The sequence below is a fragment of the Jaculus jaculus genome, chromosome 11 (assembly GCF_020740685.1).
Source record: "Jaculus jaculus isolate mJacJac1 chromosome 11, mJacJac1.mat.Y.cur, whole genome shotgun sequence".
NCBI lineage: Eukaryota > Metazoa > Chordata > Mammalia > Rodentia > Dipodidae > Jaculus > Jaculus jaculus.
This window is the reverse complement of record NC_059112.1, coordinates 27,467,298-27,487,135: the sequence shown is the minus strand read 5'-3', so window position 1 is coordinate 27,487,135 and position 19,838 is coordinate 27,467,298. Positions and strand designations below refer to the sequence as shown.

The 19,838-nt window shown below is 44.4% G+C and overlaps 1 protein-coding gene across 3 annotated transcripts in view; it reads right to left on the bottom strand.

Moving 5' to 3' along the window:
* Positions 1–124: 124 nt before the first annotated feature.
* Rell1 (RELT like 1) overlaps positions 125–19,838 on the bottom strand; it is a 93,987-nt gene continuing 74,273 nt past the window's right edge. For 2 of the 3 annotated variants that reach the window (XM_045130289.1, XM_045130290.1), the window contains exon 7: positions 125–1,385. The gene's annotated coding sequence lies outside the window, so the exon portion shown is untranslated. The remainder of the gene's footprint in view (positions 1,386–19,838) is intronic. The other variant, XM_004656111.2, reaches the window with a different exon arrangement.

The following is a 19,838-nucleotide window of genomic DNA, read 5'->3' as shown; positions in this document are numbered from 1 at the left end:
TTTTTTTTAAGATTTTTTAAAAAAGTTTTTATTTATTTATTTGTTTATTTGACAGAGAAAGAGGGACAGTGAAAGAGAATGGGTGTTCCAGGGCCTCCAGCCACTGCAAATGAACTCCAGACACGTGCCCCCCCCCCATTGTGCATCAGGCTAACATGGGTCCTGGGGAATCAAACCTGGGTCCCTTGCCTTTACAAGTCCCTTAAGGGCTAAGCCATCCCTCCAGACCCTATTTTTGCTTTTATGTCCTTTCAGATGCTTCATAAAATGCAAAGTATAGAGATAGTCAGACAGACAGACATAGAAAGAGACGAGAGAGAATGGCTTTCCAGGCCTCCAGGGAAGGACTCTGCTAAGATCCCCATGCCGACAAGGCTCTATCACTGAGCGAGTATAACCTCAGCCCTCTTTTCACTGTTACTTTAAAAGAGGGTCCTTGTAAGCAGCCCACACTCACCTTGCCCTCTCTGTGATCCAGGCAGGCCTTGAACTTGCGATCCTCCTACTTCAACTCGGAAGACTTACTGAGCATTAGCTATGAGGTGGAATGCAGGAATGTGAACGTGACATGCAGAGGCCCCTGCAGTTTTGCACAAGCAGGACTTGTCTTGTTTTGACCTCTGGTTGTCAAAACAACCAACCAAACAAAACTTAAGTGACTTCTAACCATTTCTCCCCTTATTCAAATGAGAATTGTGCAGCTTAATTTTTCTTTTCAAAGCTCTCTCAGTAATTTCCAAGTGGCCTACGCACAGCATAGTGGTAGCAGGAGTTAATGCTGATTTTTTTGTTTTTCTGGTCCAGGAATCCAAATCTGGTTGCATGTGACTCTATGACCGTGTTAGGGAATAAGTTTCTCAGGACTAGAGTATTTCCAAGGACCATGACATGAAAGATAAATCTTCTGTAACAGCCAGACTGTGTACATAAAGACATCACAACCAATCTCAAAGGGGGATGTAAGATTTAGGATAACAAACGCACACACATGCACACACGCACACACACGCCAACACAAGTCCAGGCTATACACAAGCAGCTACACGGGACCTTACACAGCGATTCCCAGGGAAAAGCCGCAGTGTGCATACCAACGCCAGGAACGGGCAACTGGCTGGGAATGGTCAACAAGCTCAACAGGAAGCTCTTTCCCTCCTCGGAAACTGTAATCAATTTTTCACTCAGACTTTTGAAACCAAAACTTGTTGGAAAACAAACTGAATTCTGTATCCAGTATAGCAAAAATATTCCCTACTTTGGGGCTTTATCCAGGTGCTTGCTGACTTCATGATAGAAACCATATAAAATGTATAAAAAATATTCCCTAAGCAACTTCACCTCTTCTAAGTTTTCAGTCTCTTAGAAGTCTTCATAGAAAGCCACTGCTGGAAGAGAAAACAAAAAGGTAATAAACAAAGGGAAACGTCACACACTGACGTACCTGAATATTTAAGAACAAGAGAAAACTGTCATCCCGCCTCACCCCGACCCTCCCCTCCCTCCACATTCCTTCTGCAATCCAGTCTCAGGAAATGTAAGTACTACAGGGCCAAAAGGCCCACACGGCCAGGGTCTGAAAACCCAAGAACGACCGCATGTAAAGCAGACCGCGGCAGCTGCCCGTTTCCACGCACACTTCTCGGGGGGCAGCTCCTCCACGTGCTCCAAGTCGCAGGCTGTGGAGCGCTGACCCTCAGCCACAGGGAGCCTTGTAAGTGTCACATACAGTATCAAAGCTTGGGCTGGAGAGATGGTTTAGTGGTTAAGGCATTTGCCTGCAAAGCCTAAGGATTCAGATTCAATTCCCCAGGACCCATGGAAGCTAGATGTGCAAGGTGGCACATGCATCTGGAGTTCATCCGTCGTGGCTTGTGGCCCTTGTGTGCCCATTCTCATTTTCTCTCTTTCTCTTTCTCTCTCTCTCAAATAAACAAACAAAAAAAGTATCAAAGCTACTCAAAATGGGTCTCTATTAAGTAGTGATTATTGGGCAGTTTGGTTGAGATTTCATTAGACAAGTAAAAATGCAAAGACAAAATATTCACTTAGGTCTTCTTTGTTTTGGAATTTGTTTACTTTTCATTATTTTTATTTATTTGAGAGCGACACAGAGAAAGAGGCAGAGACAGAGAGAGAGAGAGAGAGGGAGGGAGAGAATGGGCATGCCAGGGCTTCTAGCCACTGCAAACGAACTCTAGACGCAACGTGTGTGCCTCCTTGGCTAACGTGGGTCCTGGGGAATCGAGCCTCGAACCGGGGTCCTTAGGCTTCACAGGCAAGCATTTAACCGCTAAGCCATCTCTCCAGCCCTCATTAATTTATTAATAATTCTTTTGATGCTAGGGATGGAATCCCAGGGTCTTGGAGCACATGTACTCGACCACTGAGTTAGGTCCCTTGTGGGTCCCCTCCCTGCCTGCCTGCCTGCCTTTCTGCTTGTGCGTGTGTTATGATGCGTGTGTGGTGAGTGCACATGTATGTCCAGATGTGCGTGCCCTGTGTGCGCCCACGGAGTCTGGAGGAGAATGTGCCCTGTTCTTCCTCTGTCACATACCTGTGTATTCACTGAACTCAGAGCTGCCATTTCAACCCCGGTGATAGTTCAGTCTGTTCTCACAGGTCTGGGGATGCAGGCGGGTGTGCATGCACCCGGCGGTTTACGTGCGGGCTGGGGAACCGAACTCAGGACAAATCAGGCCCTCGCGCTTGTGCAGCGAGTGCTCTTCCCTTGCTGAGCCATCTCCCCAGCCCCGGGGTTGTATGACAAAGTCTCCCTAATATCTTGCCATTATAATGTCTACAGATAAAGCCCCATACTTGTAGAATAGCTTCTTTTTTAAAATTTTTTTTTCTTTTTTAAAAATTTTTTAATTTTTATTAACATTTCCCATAATTATAAAAAAAAATAGCATGGTAATTCCCTCCTCCCAACACTTTCCCCTTTGAAATTCCATTCTCCATCATATTACCTCCCCATCTTATTTTTTTTTTTTTTTTTTTTTTTTTTTTTTTTTTTTTTTTTTGGTTTTTTGAGGTAGGGTTTCACTCTAGCCCAGGCTGACCTGAAACTCACTATGGAGTCTCAGGGTGGCCTCGAACTTACAGTGATCCCCCAATCTCTGCATCCCGAGTGCTGGGATTAAAGGTGTGAGCCACCATGCCTGGCACCTTCCAATTTTTTAAAAGGCTTTTCACAAATATCTCATATAATTGAAAGCTTTATAGCTTTTTAACCTTCCTGGAAACTGAGATAGCTTAGCACAGGACTGAAATCCTAAAGATGGCGCTGTGTACTTAAGCCCACATACTGCGCATGCTGGCAGACCCACATGAGGTGAGGAGCAAAGCTCTGTCATCTAATCTGTCACAAGTGTATCTGCCTATAAATGCAAGCCAAATCCAGGGGAGACACTAGCTTGCAGAAATTTGAAAAATAACAAGCACCAATTAGCATACTCAAGTTTAAGAATTTAACTATTTACAAGCTGGGTCCACTGGCACAGGTTTATACTCCCAACTACTCAGGAGGAGCCCAAGTTCAAGGCCAGCCTGGGCTACAGAGTGAGTTCAAAGTCAGCTTGAGAAACTTAGTGAGACCCTGTTTCAAAAGAAAAGGTAGTAAGAGGTCTGTAGATAAAGCTGAGAGGTAGAACGCTTGTCTAGCAGGTGTGAGGTGCTCAGTTCAATCCTGGGACACACACATGCGAACATACTTTTTACTTCTTTCAATGATCCTAGCTCCATCAACATTTGTATTCTTAAGTTCATCCATACAGTCTTTCTCTGCCATATCCATACTGGTTTATAGTGGCTATGAGGAAATGGGTTCCCAAGGAGAGGAATTGGGAAAAGGATCATTACTCCTTTAGCTAAAAAGGTAATGAAACACTGTCCCCTCAAATGACATACGCCAAGTTTTTTTTGTTTTGTTTTTCAAGGTAGGGTCTCACTCTGGTCCAGGCTGACCTGGAATTCACTATGGAGTCTCAGGGTGGCCTCAAACTCATGGCGATCCTCCTACCTCTGCCTCCCGAGTGCTGGGATTGATTAAAGGCATGTGCCACCACACCAGAAAAAGGTTTTGGTTTTTTTTAAAATATTTTATTTTATTTTATTTTATTTTATTTTATCTTATCTTATCTTATTTTATTTTAGAGAGAGAGAGAGAATGGATGCACCAGGCCCTCTAGCCACTGCAAAGGAACTCCAGACATATGCCCTACCTTACGCATCTGGCTTACATGGGTTCTGGGGAGTCAAACCTGGGTCCTTTGGCTTCACAGGCAAGGACTTTAACCACTAAGCCATCTCTCCAGCCCCCAGAAAAAGTTTTTAATTCAAGGGAAAGCAGCAGTGTTCTAGACCACATACAGCTGACTAATGTCAAGTGTGAGGCTACTTTTGGGAAGGAGTCAGCCAGTAACATTCGAGCATGGAAAAAGCTGCAAGGGTCAGAAATGAGGAAATATAAAAACAGTCCTGAAAGGAAAGTTAAGTTCAAAATGTGTGAGAATTTCAGGCCATTATCTAGAAACTATGTATTTGGCTATTTTTATGCCTGTCTTCTTGTGCTATTGGAGGCAGGCATTTTTGTATCAAGTAAAATAACAAAGTTGAGGGTAGAGAGGTCAGGTCTGGAATGTGATGTTTCCTCTGGGTTTTCATTCCAGCTTGGTGCAGTGGCTCATGCCTGTAATCTCAGCACTCAGAAAACTGAGGCAGGGGGATGGTCACAAATTCAAGGCCATCTTGGGCTACACAGACCCTATTCATCTTATCTAGAACTTTCCACTTAGAGCATTCTACAGTAGATTCAAATGACTTCTGGAGTCAGCAAGCAAGACAGAAGGCTAACAAAAGATCTGAAGCCAGAGGCCTGGATTCAAATCCAGGCCCTATTGACTCCGGGTTGAGTGTGGACCACATGATAGCATTCTTTAGCAGGGCTGCTGGGCGTTTTGCTGAAGATGATCCACACACAGTACTTAATGGAACCAAGCAGCGAATAGCCTCCACAGATGAGTTGTTAGAGTCATTATTTACGACCCCATCCTTGCTCATAACCATCACATTAGCATTCTTCAGCAGCTGTCCTTTACAGCTCATTAAAACCATACCAGGTGTGGTATCTTTGGGGAAGTGGAAAACCCAAATTGCTACTTCAAATCTCCACCCGCCACCACCATCAGAAACTAAAAAGGACTCTTTATAAGAACATTTGCGGAGGCCTGAGGATATAGCTCAGTTGAGAGAATATTTGGCTTTCATGCATGAGGGCCCTGGGTCTGATCCCTAGCTCTACAAAAGCAACAAAACGCAAGCCAAGTAAATATGTCATTGTCTTGGGTTGGAAAGCTGAAGCCAAATGCTATCTACTTCAGTCACTTTCTCATGACTGTGGTCAAGTCCTCACCACAGACAACCTGGAGAGGGCAGAGGTCGACTGGGGCTTACAGTCCTGTGGAGACACCCCCATCCTGGTGGGGAAGGCATGGATGGCCGCAGGGGTGGAGGCGGGCTGCTCCTCGGACCAGAGGGAAAGCAGAGAAAGAACAGGAGGTGGGGCCGGACTAAAGGCCCGACCCCAGTGACACACTTCGTCCAGCAAAGCTGCACCTGCCCAAGGTCCCGCAACAGTGCCAGCAGCCGGGGACCAAGGGTTCAGAGACTCGCAGAACATTTTACGCTCTCGCCACACCGCCACTGTTCCATGAATAAGCGACCAGTCACTGAATTAAGCCCCGGCCCACTGACGGTTCTCACCAGTGCCTTTTCCATTAAGGAAGCTGGGTGAAGAGCTTCCATGGTTGTCTTTGTACTCCTTCGTGATACATACAGTTGGAATTACTCGGTTTCAGTCAAAGGGTCCATCTTTAGTTTTTTGCCATTTCCAGACGACCGCCACCAGTGTGTTCTTACATGCATCTCAACCTTTACCCTGTGAACCAGCGGCCATGGAACTCAGTCTGCCGTTAGGCATGGTGCCTGTGACTGGTCATGTCTGCACTAAGGGGCTGAGGCAGGAAGATTGGGGCTACAGCATGAGACCGCCTCAAAAACCAAAACAGGGCTGGAGAGATGGCCCAGTGGTTAAGGTGCTTGTCTGCAAAGCCTAGGGACCAAGACTTGGTTCCTCAGTACCCACATAAAGCCACATGCATCTGCAGTTGGTATGCACTGGCTAGAGGCCCTGGCATGCTCATTCTCTGTCTCTCTGTCTCTCTCTTAAATAATAAATATTTTTTTAAGTAATATGAAAATAAAAAGGAAGTCCTAAAAGCAGCAAGAGAGAAATAATACATTAGATATAAAGGTAATCCTATAAGAATTACCTCATATTTTTCAATGGAAACCGTGAAAGCCAGAAGGGCCTGGAAGAGAGCACTGCAAAGTCTAAGAACCCATGGCTTCCAACCCAAACTACTCTACCCAGCAACAGTATACCTCATAGTCAATGGTAAAAGAAAAGCTTTCCACAATACAAGTCAGCTCTATAACTATATGAACACAAAGCCAAACCTACAGAGTACTTCAGCAAATTCTCCACACAGAAGAGTCAAACAACCAATCTTAAGAGCCTACAAGAAGCAGACCACAATAACCAAACCTAGAGAAGGTTCAAAAAAGTACAAAGTCCAAGAAAAAGACAAACCCCATAAAGCACCACAATATGGCAGGGATTAAATCAAACCTGACAGTTACTGTCTTATACATTAATGGCCTTAATTCATCCATCAAGAGATTACAAGTTAACGGGTGGATCAGAAAATTAGACCCCTCAATCTGCTGTCTTCAGGAAACCCACCTCACCGCTAAAGACAGACACTTCCTCTGGGTGAAAGGGTGGAAAATGACATTCCAAACATACAGAAATAATTAACAACCAGGTATTGCTATACTAATATTGGATAAAATAGACTTTAAACCAAAAGTAACCAAAAAAGTCAAAGAAGCCAGACGTGGTGTCACATGCCTTTAATCCCAGAACTCAGGAGGCAAAGGTAGGAGGACTGCCATGAGTTCAAGGCCACCCTGAGACTACATAGTGAATCCAGGTCAGCCTGGGCTACAGCAAGACCCTACCTTGGGAGGGGGGGGGGAGACAAAGAAGGCCATTTCTTACTCGTTAGGGTAATGATCCAAACAAGAGGATATCACAATCATCAATCTATATGCACCAAACACAGGTGTACCACAATTCATAAAACAAAACCAATTTAACAACAAAACAGAAATAAACACCAGCACCATCAAAGTTGGGGACTTCAGTACTCCACTATCATCAATAGATTATCCAGGCAGAAAATCAACAAGGAAGTAAGAGAGTTCAACAACATCACAGATCAACTACACCCAATGGACATGTACACAACATTCTACCCCAAATCTACAGAATATACATTCTTCTCAGCAGCCCATGGAACCTTCTCCAAAACAGATCATATATTGGGCCATAAAGCCTGCCTTCATATGTTCAGGAAAATAGACATAATTTCTGGAATGATATCAGACCATAATGCTATAAAGCTAGAAATTAACAAGAGATGTGCCAGGAACTCCATCAGCTCCTGGAGACTGAACAACACTTTTAAACAATAAACTGGTAGTGAATGAAATAAAAAATGAAATTGTAAAATTTCTAGAATTGAATGGCAATGAAAACACATCATACCAAAACTTATGGGACACAATGAAGGCAGTCCTTAGGGGAAAATTCATAGCACTAAATACCTTAATAACAAAGACAGAACTCAAACAAAATAACCTAACCATCCACCTAAAGACAGGAAAAGAAAAAAAGATGGGTGTGGTGGTGTACACCTTTAATCCCAGCACTTGGGGGGCAGAGGTAGAAGGATCACCACAAGTTCAAGGCTACCCTGAGATTACATAGTGAATTCCAGGTCAACCTGGGCTAGAGTGAAACCCTACCTTGAAAAAAAAAAAAAAAAAAATCAACCCAAAGAGCTCCAGATGGAAAGGACTAATCAAGATCACAGCAGAAATTAAAGAATATGAAATAAGAAAATAATTAATAAAATTGATGAAACAGCTGGTTTTTTCAAAAAATAAACAAGATTGATAAACTCCTGGCCAATTTGATCAAGCAAAAAAAAAAAAAAAAAAAGCAAAGATGCTTCAAATTAACAAAATTAGAAATGAAAAGGAGAGATCACAAGAGACATAAGTGAAATTGGAAGATCACAAGAGACATAAGTGAAATTGGAAGAATCATCAGGACTTACTTCCAAAATCTCTACTTCACAAAACTGGACAATATGGAAGAAATACATACATTTCTGGACACAATCCACCTACCAAAGCTAAACTCAGAGCAGATTAATCTCCTAACCAAACCTATCACACCCATCGACATTGAAAAGGTGATCGAAACCTCCCCAAAAAGAAGAGTCCAGGACCAGATGGCTTCTCAGCCGAATTCTATCAAACCTTCATGGAAGAAATGAAACCAATTTTCTTCTAATTGTTACACATAACTGGAAACAGAGAAAGCTCCCCAACTCCTTTTATAGATCTAGTATCACCCTAATACCAAAACCATGTTTATAAATGCTCAGTTCATAATCACTAAGAACTGGAATCAACCCAGGTGCCCATCATTGGATGAATGGATAACCAAGATGTGGTATGATGGAGCTCCTCTACTCAGCAGTAAGAAAAAAAAAAAATGACACAGTGAAATTTGTAGAAAAATGGTCAAACTTGGAACAGATCATCTTCAGCAAACTCACGCAATCACAGAAAGAGAACTGTCGCATGGTCTCACTCATCTGTGGTTCCTAACCTGGATCAGCCTGAGGTGCTGACATAACTAATAGGCATGTCGAGGCCTGGACAATAGGGAGGGTAGGGCTTGAGGGAGGGGAAGGGTGCGAAGGGAATGCAAAAATGAGCCCAAGTGGAACTGGCACCATAAAATCCTATATCCTGGAAGACAGACTGAAAGGCTGAACCCTCAACAGGACCTTAGGGGGAGCACCTGAATTGGAGGGCCCTGGAGTGAGTGGAATGAAGCCTAATCTTAAATTTCTCCTGTTTCTTTTCTTTCTTTTTCTTCTTTTTTTTTTTTTAAGATTTATTTATTTATTTATTTGAGAGCAACAGAGACAGAGAGAAAGACAGATACAGGGAGAGAGAGAGAGAATGGGCGCGCCAGGGCTTCCAGCCTCTGCAAACGAACTCCAGACGCGTGCGCCCCCTTGTGCATCTGGCAAACGTGGGACCTGGGGAACCGAGCCTCGAACTGGGGTCCTTAGGCTTCATAGGCAAGCGCTTAACCGCTAAGCCATCTTTCCAGCCCTCTTTTTCTTCTTTCTTTTCCTTTGGTGCTGGCCTGTAACTCCCAGTACTAGGATGTGGTTAACACCCACAGTGAGCTCCTGATCAGAGAGACCTACAAGGTTTCCCAAAACAAGACAGACTTCTGTCACAGCACTTGATTAACCACCAGCGGTTAATGGCATGACCCTACTGCTAAATACACCATATGCTGTCAATGCAGAACATGGAGAGACCTGGCTGGTATCTGGAAGAGAGCCAGTCCCCAGACAGCCATCTAGTACTAGAAGGCACTACATGAACTACTGGAGGAAAGTGGCCAACAGATGTCTGAGCAACTCGGAGACTAATCGACTCAGAAGCTAACAACCTGACGTGATGCTCACACAGTGCAATAGTGGCACACAGCCATGGTGGGTAACCAGCTTCTCTTGGATTGGCTAACAGATCTGCTTAGTGGAAAGGAACCCATATCTCAAACTGAGAAACAAGTCAGCATCATATCCAGATAATGAAATTGCTTTCCAATATCAAGCTCCCACTAATCTTGGGCTATAAGAGGCTCTACACTCATTAAATTCTCTCTAAACTAATAATGATTATCCCATTTAACATGTTCTGACTTCACTCTCTGGTGGAGAATCTGCTTCTCTTTTTCATATGGAAGTGGGACCTGAGGAGAGAAGTGACCCAGCACACTTCATCAGGGCCCCAGCTGGAACCACAGAGGAACTGGGGAAATGAGCAAGAGTGCTGATTTCTCAGTGAACCTGATACCAGCACAAGGGTGGAGGAGATAGACACTGAGGACACTCAACACCTACCAAACCAGAGATCCAGAGGCTCCTAAAAGCCCATCACTGAAGTAGACTTAAAATGCTCCCAACACAGCTCAGAGGATTTTATGGAAGAGGGAGTGGAAAGGTTATTAGCCACAAGTTGGGGCATTATGCACAGAGACATTGCCTCTTCCCCATAACTGATGGCTGCCCCCGCAACACATGACCCATAATCCCCATGGGGATGATTTGTATCCCCAACGAAAAGGGATAAAGGGATAAGGGATAAAGAGATAAGAGAAAAGGGGCAGGAATAAGGGAAAGGATGGTACCAACATGCGCTGTTTACTTATTAAGTATGTCCATAACAACAGCAAAAAAAAAAAAAAAAAAAAACCAGTAATGGGGGCTGGAGAGATGGCTTAGTGGTTAAGGTCCTTAGGCTTGCAAAGCCTAAAGACCCAGGCTTGATTCCCCAGTACCCATGTAAGCCAGATGCACAAGGGGGTGCATGTACCTGGACTTCATTGGCAGTGGCTAGAGGTTCTGGTGCGCCCACTCTCTCTATCTGCTCCTTTCTCTCTCACACACAGAAAGAAAAGGAAAGGGAAAGGAAAGAAGGGAGGGAGGGAGAAAGAGAAAGACAGACAGACTGCCTGTCAACCAGGGTTTGATTCCCTAGTGCCAGACGTACAAAGTAGTGTACATATACAGAATTCGTTTGCAGTGGCAAGAGGCCCAGATGCACACACATTCTCTCTTTCTCACTCAAATAAATAAATAAATAAAATATTGTTTTAAAAAAATTTCCCGGGTTGGAGAGATGGCTTGGCGGTTAAGCGCTTGCCTGTGAAGCCTAAGGACCCCGGTTCGAGGCTCGATTCCCCAGGACCCACGTTAGCCAGATGCACAAGGGGGCACAGGCATCTGGAGTTTCTTTGCAGTGGCTGGAGTCCCTGGAGCACCGCACCCATTCTCTCTCCCTCTCTCTCTCCCTCTTTCTCTCTCTGTCTCTCTCAAATAAATAAATAAATAAACAAACAAACTAAAGAAAGTCCTTAAAAAAATTTCCCATAGGAGTCTTAGGAGACTCTCCCATAGTGAAAGTCAGGACCAGTGTGAACCCATGGCCTACATGGGAAAGACCTGTTTCTGTTTTGTTTTCAGGGACTACAGAGCCCGCCTGCCTTCCAGGACCACTGAGCAGGTAAGCCTCAGAGTGTGGATTTCTTCCCATCCGAGCTCCTCACTAGCCCACCTGAGGTCTGGGGAAAACCAATCCCTCTGGCCCGGCTGCTCCATCTACAAGTAGGGATCTGACTTCCCACAACTCCAGAAGTTACTCTGGAGTGTCCAGCCCTCACTCAGCTCTTTGCTCTTCTGGCCAGTTCCTGCCTGTTCGCCACTCAGCAGGCTCTGGACAGAGGCTACTTCCTGCACCCCCTCCTCCTCTCTGCACGCCCAACCCGCAGGCAGCGCCACCACACTGGGCAGGACCAGCACCGGCCAAAGCACACCTCCCTTGAGAAGCGCAGACCCGGCCTCACGCAAGCAGAGTCTTTCTTACAAATTTATATTCATTGCCTCTGTAAGGCCAGTGAATTAAATCAAGCGTCTTTCATCCTATCTGAAACTTCTTAGTTTGTTTTTTCAAGGTAAGGTTTCACTCTAGCCCAGGCTGACCTGGCACTCACTCTGTCGTCCCAGGGTGGCCTTGAACTCACAGTGACCCTCCTACCTCGGCCTCCTGGGTGCTGGGATTAAAGGCATGTGCCACCATGACCAGCCTATGTGGAATTTTTGATTTAAAAAATGGGGGGCTTCTATGCACAAGAATCAAATCCAAGTGGATCATGAACCTTAGTATCAGACTTGAAACTCTGAAATTGCTAGAGGAAAAGGTAGGGGAAACCCTTCAACATATTGGCATAGGAAATGACTTTTTTAATATAACCCCAATTGCTCAGAAAATAAAACCAGTAATCAACTACTGGGATCTCATGAAATTACAAAGCTTTTGTACAGCAAAGGACACTGTGAAGAGAGCAAAGAGACAACCTACAGAATGGGAGAAAATCTTTGGCAGTTACACATCTGCAGAGGATTAATATCCTATATAAAGAACTCAAAAAACAAAACAATAAGAAATCAAACAACTCACTGAAAATCTCACTGGAAGAAATACAGATGGCATATAAACATCTTAAAAAGTGTTCTACATCCTTAGCCATCAGGGAAATGCAAATTAAAACTACCTTGAGATTTCATCTCTCTCCCGTCAGAATGGCTACCATCAAGAAAAGAAATGAATGCCGGACGCGGTGGTGCACGCCTTTAATCCCAGCACTTGGGAGGCAGAGGTAGGAGGATTGCCATGAGTTCAAGGCCACCCTGAGATGAGAGAGTTAATTCCAGGTCAGCCTGGACCAGAGTGAGACCCTACCTCAAAAAAACAAACAAAAAAAAAAAAAAGAAAGAAAGAAAGAAAGAAAAAAAAGAAAGAAAAGAAAAGAAATGTCAGTAAATGTTGGCAAGGTTGTGGTAACAGGGGAACCCTTCTACACTGTTGTTGGGAATGTAATCTGGTACAGCCATTGTGGAAATCAGTGTGGAGGTTCTTGAGACAGCTAAAAAGAGATTTGCCATATGACCCAGCTATAGCACTCCTAGGCATATATCATAACGACTCTTCTCACTACCTTAGAGATACTTGCCCAATCATGTTTATTGCTGCTCTATTCACAATAGCTAGGAAATGGAACCAGCCCAGATGTCCATCCACAGTTGAATGGATAATAAAGATGTGGTACATCTACCCAATGGAGTTCTATTCAGCAGTAAAGAAAAATGAAATAATAAAATATGCAGGGAAGTGGATGGATTTGGAAAGGATTATTCTAAGTGAGGTAACCCAGGCCCAGAAAGCCAAACGTCGCATGTTCTCTCTTACATGTGGATCCTAGCTAAAAATGTACAGCTTTTTGTGTGATCTGGAACCAATAATCAGTTGCAGAGGCCCATTAGCTAGGAAAGGGCTATAAGGGAGGGAGGAGAGGGAAGGTCTTAAGGGAATGGTATTGTATATACGTAAATAGAAGAACAGATTACAGGGAGGGGAAAGGCCTAAGCAATGTCAGGGGAAGAGATTATATAAAAGAAAGATGGGAGGGAGAGTCAATCAAAATTCAAGATATTCTGAATAAGACATGTGAAATCTACTTTTTAAAATAATGGCACATCCAGATGCCATAGATTGTTACTAGAAAATTTTCAGTGCCAGTGATGGGATACCTCCCAGTGAGTCATTGGCCAGGGAGGTCTATGTTGCCTCCAAAACATTACAGGCTATTGCCAAGGCCTTTGGTTCCCTATGAGAAAGAGATGGTAAGACCGTATTGCTAAAGACGTCACATGCCTGAGAGGCAAAGTCACTGAGAAATCAAGGTGGTGATGAACAGAATACCTTCTCCCTGTAACCCAGCAAACTGAAAGCTGGAAGAAAAAAAAAAAAAAAAGCTGCACTGTATGCAGTCTTATGGGAGACAGAAGTCATCAGCAGTGAAAACAGTGGACACTGGAAACCTCAAGTTTGTCCAGACAGGCCAAATGTCTGAATGAGTGCAATAGTGGATGTCTGCTCTGGGGGAAACCAACTGCTCTCTAATTGAACTGAAGGCCCAGTCTATAGGAGGGAATATGTGCCTGATACTAAAAACTTAATCAAAAGCCTATGGCAGGAGAGGTCATGAGCCTTAGGGGTATAAAGCCTGCTCTTGTCTGGATAAATGCATATATTACTCTCACCAAATTGCCCTGAAATCACTACACTTAATGTTCATACTCATATATTAATGCTACTCTCACTTCTGGTTAGAGAAGCTTCTCTTTTCAGATGGTGATGATCACTGGGATGACCCAAAAGGCAACACAGTGCTGAGAAGAAGGGACGGAGGAGTGTCCAGCACTGAAACATCTCACACCCTCCAAGGCTCAGGGTCCATTGCGGAAGAGGTGGCAGAAAGAATATAAGAGCCAAAGGAAGAGTACAACTCCTTACTTACAACTGTCCAGACAGAATTTGGCCTCGATATCCAAGACTTCGCAGCACAAAACCCTCATAATAGGAGAAAAAGATGATGACGTCAAGTTAACTGACAGACTAATGGAGAGAGGGAGGGGATATGACGGAGAGCAGAGCTATGAAGGGGAAAGTGGGAGAGGAAAGGGGAGGGGAGGGAAGGAAATACCATGGTTTGTTGTCTGTAAGTATATAAGTTGTCAATAAAAATATATATATATAAAATGGGGGGCTAGAGAGATGGTTTAGTGCATAAGGCAATTGCCTGCAAAGCCAAAGGACCCACATAAGCCAGTGCTGGTCTTAAATGACACGATCTGTTGTACAGTTCTTATGTCAGTCCTTAGCATGGTCATTATTAACGAGCCCCTCGTCACTGCCCACATTTTCATGCCATTCTCAGGACCCACATAAGCCAGATGCACATGGTGGCGCATGCATCTGGAGTTCGTTTGTAGCAGCTGAAGGCCCTAACATGCCCATTCTCTCTGTCTGCCTCTTTCTCTCTCACAAAAAAATATTTTTAAAAATAATTTTTTTAAAAAACTATCTTTTCCAGGGCTGGAGAGTTGGCTCAGCAGTTAAGACACTTGCCTGCAAAGCCTAATGACCCAGGTTCGATGCTCACAGTGGCCACATAAAGCCAGATGCACAAAGTATCACATGCATCTGGAGTTTGTTTGCAGTGCCTAGAGGCCCTGGTGCGCCCAGGCTTTCTCTTTCTCTCTCTCTCTCTCTCTCTCTCTCTGTCTCTCTCTCTCTCTCTCTCCTTGCAAATAAATGAATACAAATTTTCCATGAAAAAAAAATGATAAGCTAGAAAGAAAAACAATAAGTTAACTACTGGAGGCTGGCATTTCCCATCATCCTCTCCTTCCCTGGAGACTTTTGAAAAGGAAAAAGGAAAGCAGCTGAGAGAATGAAACCAGAGGGCGACGTCAGGGGCCGACCCCAGCAGCCTCCAGGACAAGCCCTCCTGCCACCACGCGCGAGAGCAGGAACGCTCGCCTCTGCTCTGAGCAAGGGGCACCTGAGGCTCAGCAAGTGCCAACAAGCCGACCCTGGCGAAGGGCAGAACGGGCTCAGAGCCCTCCACAGCAGACCTCCTCGGAACTGGACAGTCAACAAAGCCCTTCAATGGCCGCCTTGTTTTCTGCTTGATTCCACCTCTGTGAGAGGAGGGGTTAGTTCTAAAGTCTCCTTAACATAAGCAAGAAAAGCAGCTCAAATTCCTAAGGGACTTACCAAATGCTATCTACTTGTGGATGTCCTGAGAATCCAAACTGTCATGTTCCTAAGAAATAAAAAAGGGATTCACAGCACCAAAAGCTGAGAGACTGAGAACTGGCTGGGTACCTGAGATCCCTGAGAATGGCATGAAAATGTGGGCAGTGACGAGGGGCTCGTTAATAATGACCATGCTAAGGACTGACATAAGAACTGTACAACAGATCGTGTCATTTAAGACCAGCACTAAGATGAGAAAACTGACGGGTGGGCTTGAGAGATACCTCAGAGGTTAGGGCATTTGTCTGCAAAGCCTGAGGACCTGGGTTTGATTCCCCCAGTACCCACATAAAGCCAGGTGCATAAGGTGGCACATGTGTCTGGAGTCTGCTGCAGTGCCAAGAGGCCCTGGTGTGCCCATTCTCTTTCTCTCAAATAAATAAATAAAATGTTAAGAAAAAAAAAAAAAAAACCTGAGTCTTGACAAAGTTAAGCAAGCCAGGAATGATGGCGTATACCTCTAACCCCAGTATTGACAGGCTGAGGCAGGGGGAATACTGTGAGCTCCAGGCCAGCTTGGGCTGCATTGTAATTACCAGACCAACTAGGACTATACAGCAAGCAGTCAAAAAAATTTTAAGGCATTTAATTAATTTTGATTAATTTAAATTTAATTAATTACAATTAATTATTAAAATTTAATTTAAATAAAATTATTGCTAGTTAAATGACACAGTTAAAATTAAACCTATGTGGGCTGAGGAGATGGCTCAGTGGTTAAATGTGCTTCCTTGCAAACCTACTGACCTGAGTTGGGAGTCCTTTGCACCCACGTAAAGACAGATACAAAGTGGCACACACATCTGTAACCTCAATGAGCCTATGGCAATGGGAGGCAGAGCCAGGAGAACCCAGACGCCCTCAGTTACACAGGCAGCAGGAACAAGAGGACTGAGGGCCCAGGGGTGTCTTCGCATGCACGCAAACACAAACCATGTAAGGCTAACATAACAAGCTTCTGCTCAGCAAAGGATTTTTTGTTGTTGTTTTGGATTTTTGTTTTTCCAGGTAGGGGCTCACTCTGGCCCAGGGTGACCTGAAATTCACTATGTAGTCGCAGGGTGGCCCCGAACTCATGGTGATCCTCCTACCTCTGCCTCCCGAGTGCCAGGATTAAAGGTGTGCGCCACCACGCCCGGCTGCTCAGCAAAGGAAACAGCAGAGTGCAGTGAGGACTTACAGACTGAGGGAAAACACTTGCAAACCACATACACAACAGGAGGGTAATATCCGGAATCTATAAGGAACTCAATGGAAACAAAACCTAAACAATCCAATTTAGAAATGGGACAAAAGTTAAAGATTAGCTAAAAATATGGGGCTGGAGGGATGGCTTAGCGGTTAAGGTATCTGCCTGCAAAGCCAAAGGATTCAGGTTCAATTCCCCAGGACCCACATAAGCCAGATACACAAGATGACGTAGAGTTCGTCTGAAGTAGCATGCCCATTCTCTCTGTCTCTCTCTCTCTCTCTCCCCTGACTCTCTCAAATAAATAAATAAAACTTTTTTTAAAAATTAACTAAAAATAAAAGCATGTGAAGTGTTGCTTTGTAAACTTACCAGATCAATATTCTCAATAAGATGCAATCATTGGGCCAATCATGGTAGCATACAACTTTAATCCCAGCACTTGGAGGCAGAGGTAGGAGGATTGCTGTAAATTCAAGGCCAGCCTAGCACTAAGAATGAGTTCCAGGTCAGCCTGGGGTAGAGGGAGAGCCTACCTCAAAAAAAAAAAGGACACAGTGAGAAAGCGGGGAAGGGGCCCGGGCTGCCATACTTGGAAGCACCCCCTGCAGGCGGCAGCATGAGCGCCAGCTGCAAGAGCTACACACAGAGCCACGGGAGACGAGGCAGCCACATCTGGAGACCGAAAGCAACTCCGCTGGTTTAACTGCGAGGAACAAAAGCTTATTCTTCTAAGACGAAATCAAAGCACATTTTCTGTGAGGGGAAAAAAAGGAACCATTTTGACTGCAATGCCAAAATAAACCCAGCAGAGTGTAAGTTAGAGCTAGCTCCGACAAAAACAAGCTGGAGCCAAACAGTGAGGAGAATAATGGGGAAGAGGGAGCACCCGGCAGATTGTTTGGTAAAAGAGCAAAGACAAGAGGGACAGAGAACTGGCCCAGTCTTGACAGACTTCGGTTCCGAACACTCATACAGTGGTCTCTCAGTTTCCAAGGGGATTCGTTCAAGCACCTCCTAGGGACACCCAAATTTGAGGTGTTCAAGTCCCTGATGTAGAATGGCCCAGTATTTGCATCAAACCCACAACATCCTCCTGTAAACGTTAACTCACCTTCAGATTACTTACAATAACAAATGCAAGGTAAATGCCATGCAAATAGTTATTGCGCCATTTGGATAGGGAAGAATGACATGGAAGAACATGTTCAGTACAGGCACAATACTGCTAAAAATACTCTCCATTCACCGTTAGTTGAATTCACAGGTGCAGGAGCCTGTGGATGCAGGGAACTGACTATACTCAGTGTACTTTCTGCTCAAAACCCCAAGCAGGGAGAGGGAGGGAGGGAGGGAGTCCGTTTGCAGTGGCATTTGAATGTTTGAATCTTCAGGAAAATGAGGCACTGCAAGAAAACTGCCTGACTAAAACTGCATTTGAAAAAGACATGTTGGAGGGAAAGTACAAGTTTATAGACTGTACTCAGCTGGATAAAGCACACGGGCTACTTCACTGGCTACATGTCAGGACGAGACGGATTCAGTTTAGAACCAGAGATGAACTGTGCCCAAATGAAAAATGTTCAGGATTTCTTTGTTGACAATCAAGGCACATTAAATACTGCAAGCATACTCTTCCTTAGGAAATAAAAGAAAAATGGCCCCCCAAAAAGTGTTAATGAAATGCAAAACACCAATGGCTATCTCAGACCTCCTTTCTCAAGAGAACTTTGTGTCAGCTGATAATTCCTCACAGCCTGAGACCTCGACTGCTCAGACACACTGTGAAGGCTGTGGCACCTGGATGTGAGAACTGTAAAACACATCATTTAAACTCTGCTTAAGACCTTTATCTACAATATGTGTAACTCATTATCACCTACATAGCACTGCCCAGAGGACACAGGCTATAATAAAACCCTGTCAAAGCCTGCCTGTACAATAATTACTGTCTCCGTGGATTCTGACCTGTCCATGTTTGAACTTAAGAATTTTCAGAATTAATTGTTTCTTTTTTCTTTCAAAATTAACTACAGCAAGTTGAATTCTCAAAGAATATGTTCCCTTCCTAAGACCACCAGGGTACATCTGATTTGGATGGCACAATACACTATCTCTATCCTCCACTGAGAGCCAACTCCATCCCAGTCTATCTCTTGCCTTAAAGCAGTGCATTTAATATCTTTATTTCACACGCGAGGAAAGAGGAGGTATGATTTCCAAATGAGTTCATATTTGATCTCATGCATTCTGATCACACGCAGTTATATAATTCTGCTGGGTCACAAGGTGCTTTGCAGAGAATATCAAATTGTACACCATTTACATGTGGTTAGGACTCCACCGGGTTAGAGCGAATTCCTGCAGTCAGATACTAACAGGATCAGAGCCAAGAAAGCCACATGAGCAATCCTAATTCTTTTAGCCTTTTTGCATCTTGGTGTGGCTCCAACCAGAGTTGAATGTGCCGTGAGGATCACCTTGCCCTCCCCCCCACCCGCCCCCGTCACAGATCGGTGTCTTCTCAAGTAATCAACCTGCTCCATCCATCAACCCAATCCCCGGGTGTTGAGTCAAACACACATCAGTGTGACCCATACTTCCCAGCCGGGCCTCACACTTGAATAGTAGGTGCTTCCACTCCACACAGGCAAGTCCTTGTTGCCTTTAGTCAGAAGGTTTCGCTGACTTCCAAGGTCACTTAGCAGTCTACCCCCAATGTCAAAGATACCACCTGCTCTACAGTAAAACACTCTTTGATGACAGACCTGTTCTGTGTCGGCAATGTCCCAAGGCACACCCTGGCCATCTGTGCCTACTAAACATTTGCAACCATACTAGCACAAGGGCGGAACTAAATATTTACTTTGGAATGATTTCCATGTAAAGAGCCACAGCTGAGTAGCAGCTACCATCTCAAACCATGAAGTTCTAGGGCTGGAGAGATGGCGTAGTGGTTAAGCGCTTGCCTGTGAAGCCTAAGGACCCCGGTTCGAGGCTCGATTCCCCAGGACCCATGTTAGCCAGATGCACAAGCGGGCGCACGCATCTGGAGTTCCTTTGCACTGGCTGTTAGCCTTGGCGCGCCCATTCTCTCTCTCACTCTCTATCTGCCTCTTTCTCTCTCTGTCACTCTCAAATAAATCAATAAAAATCTTTAAAAAAAAAAAAAAAAACCATGAAGTTCTGGATGCTGAGTGGAAAT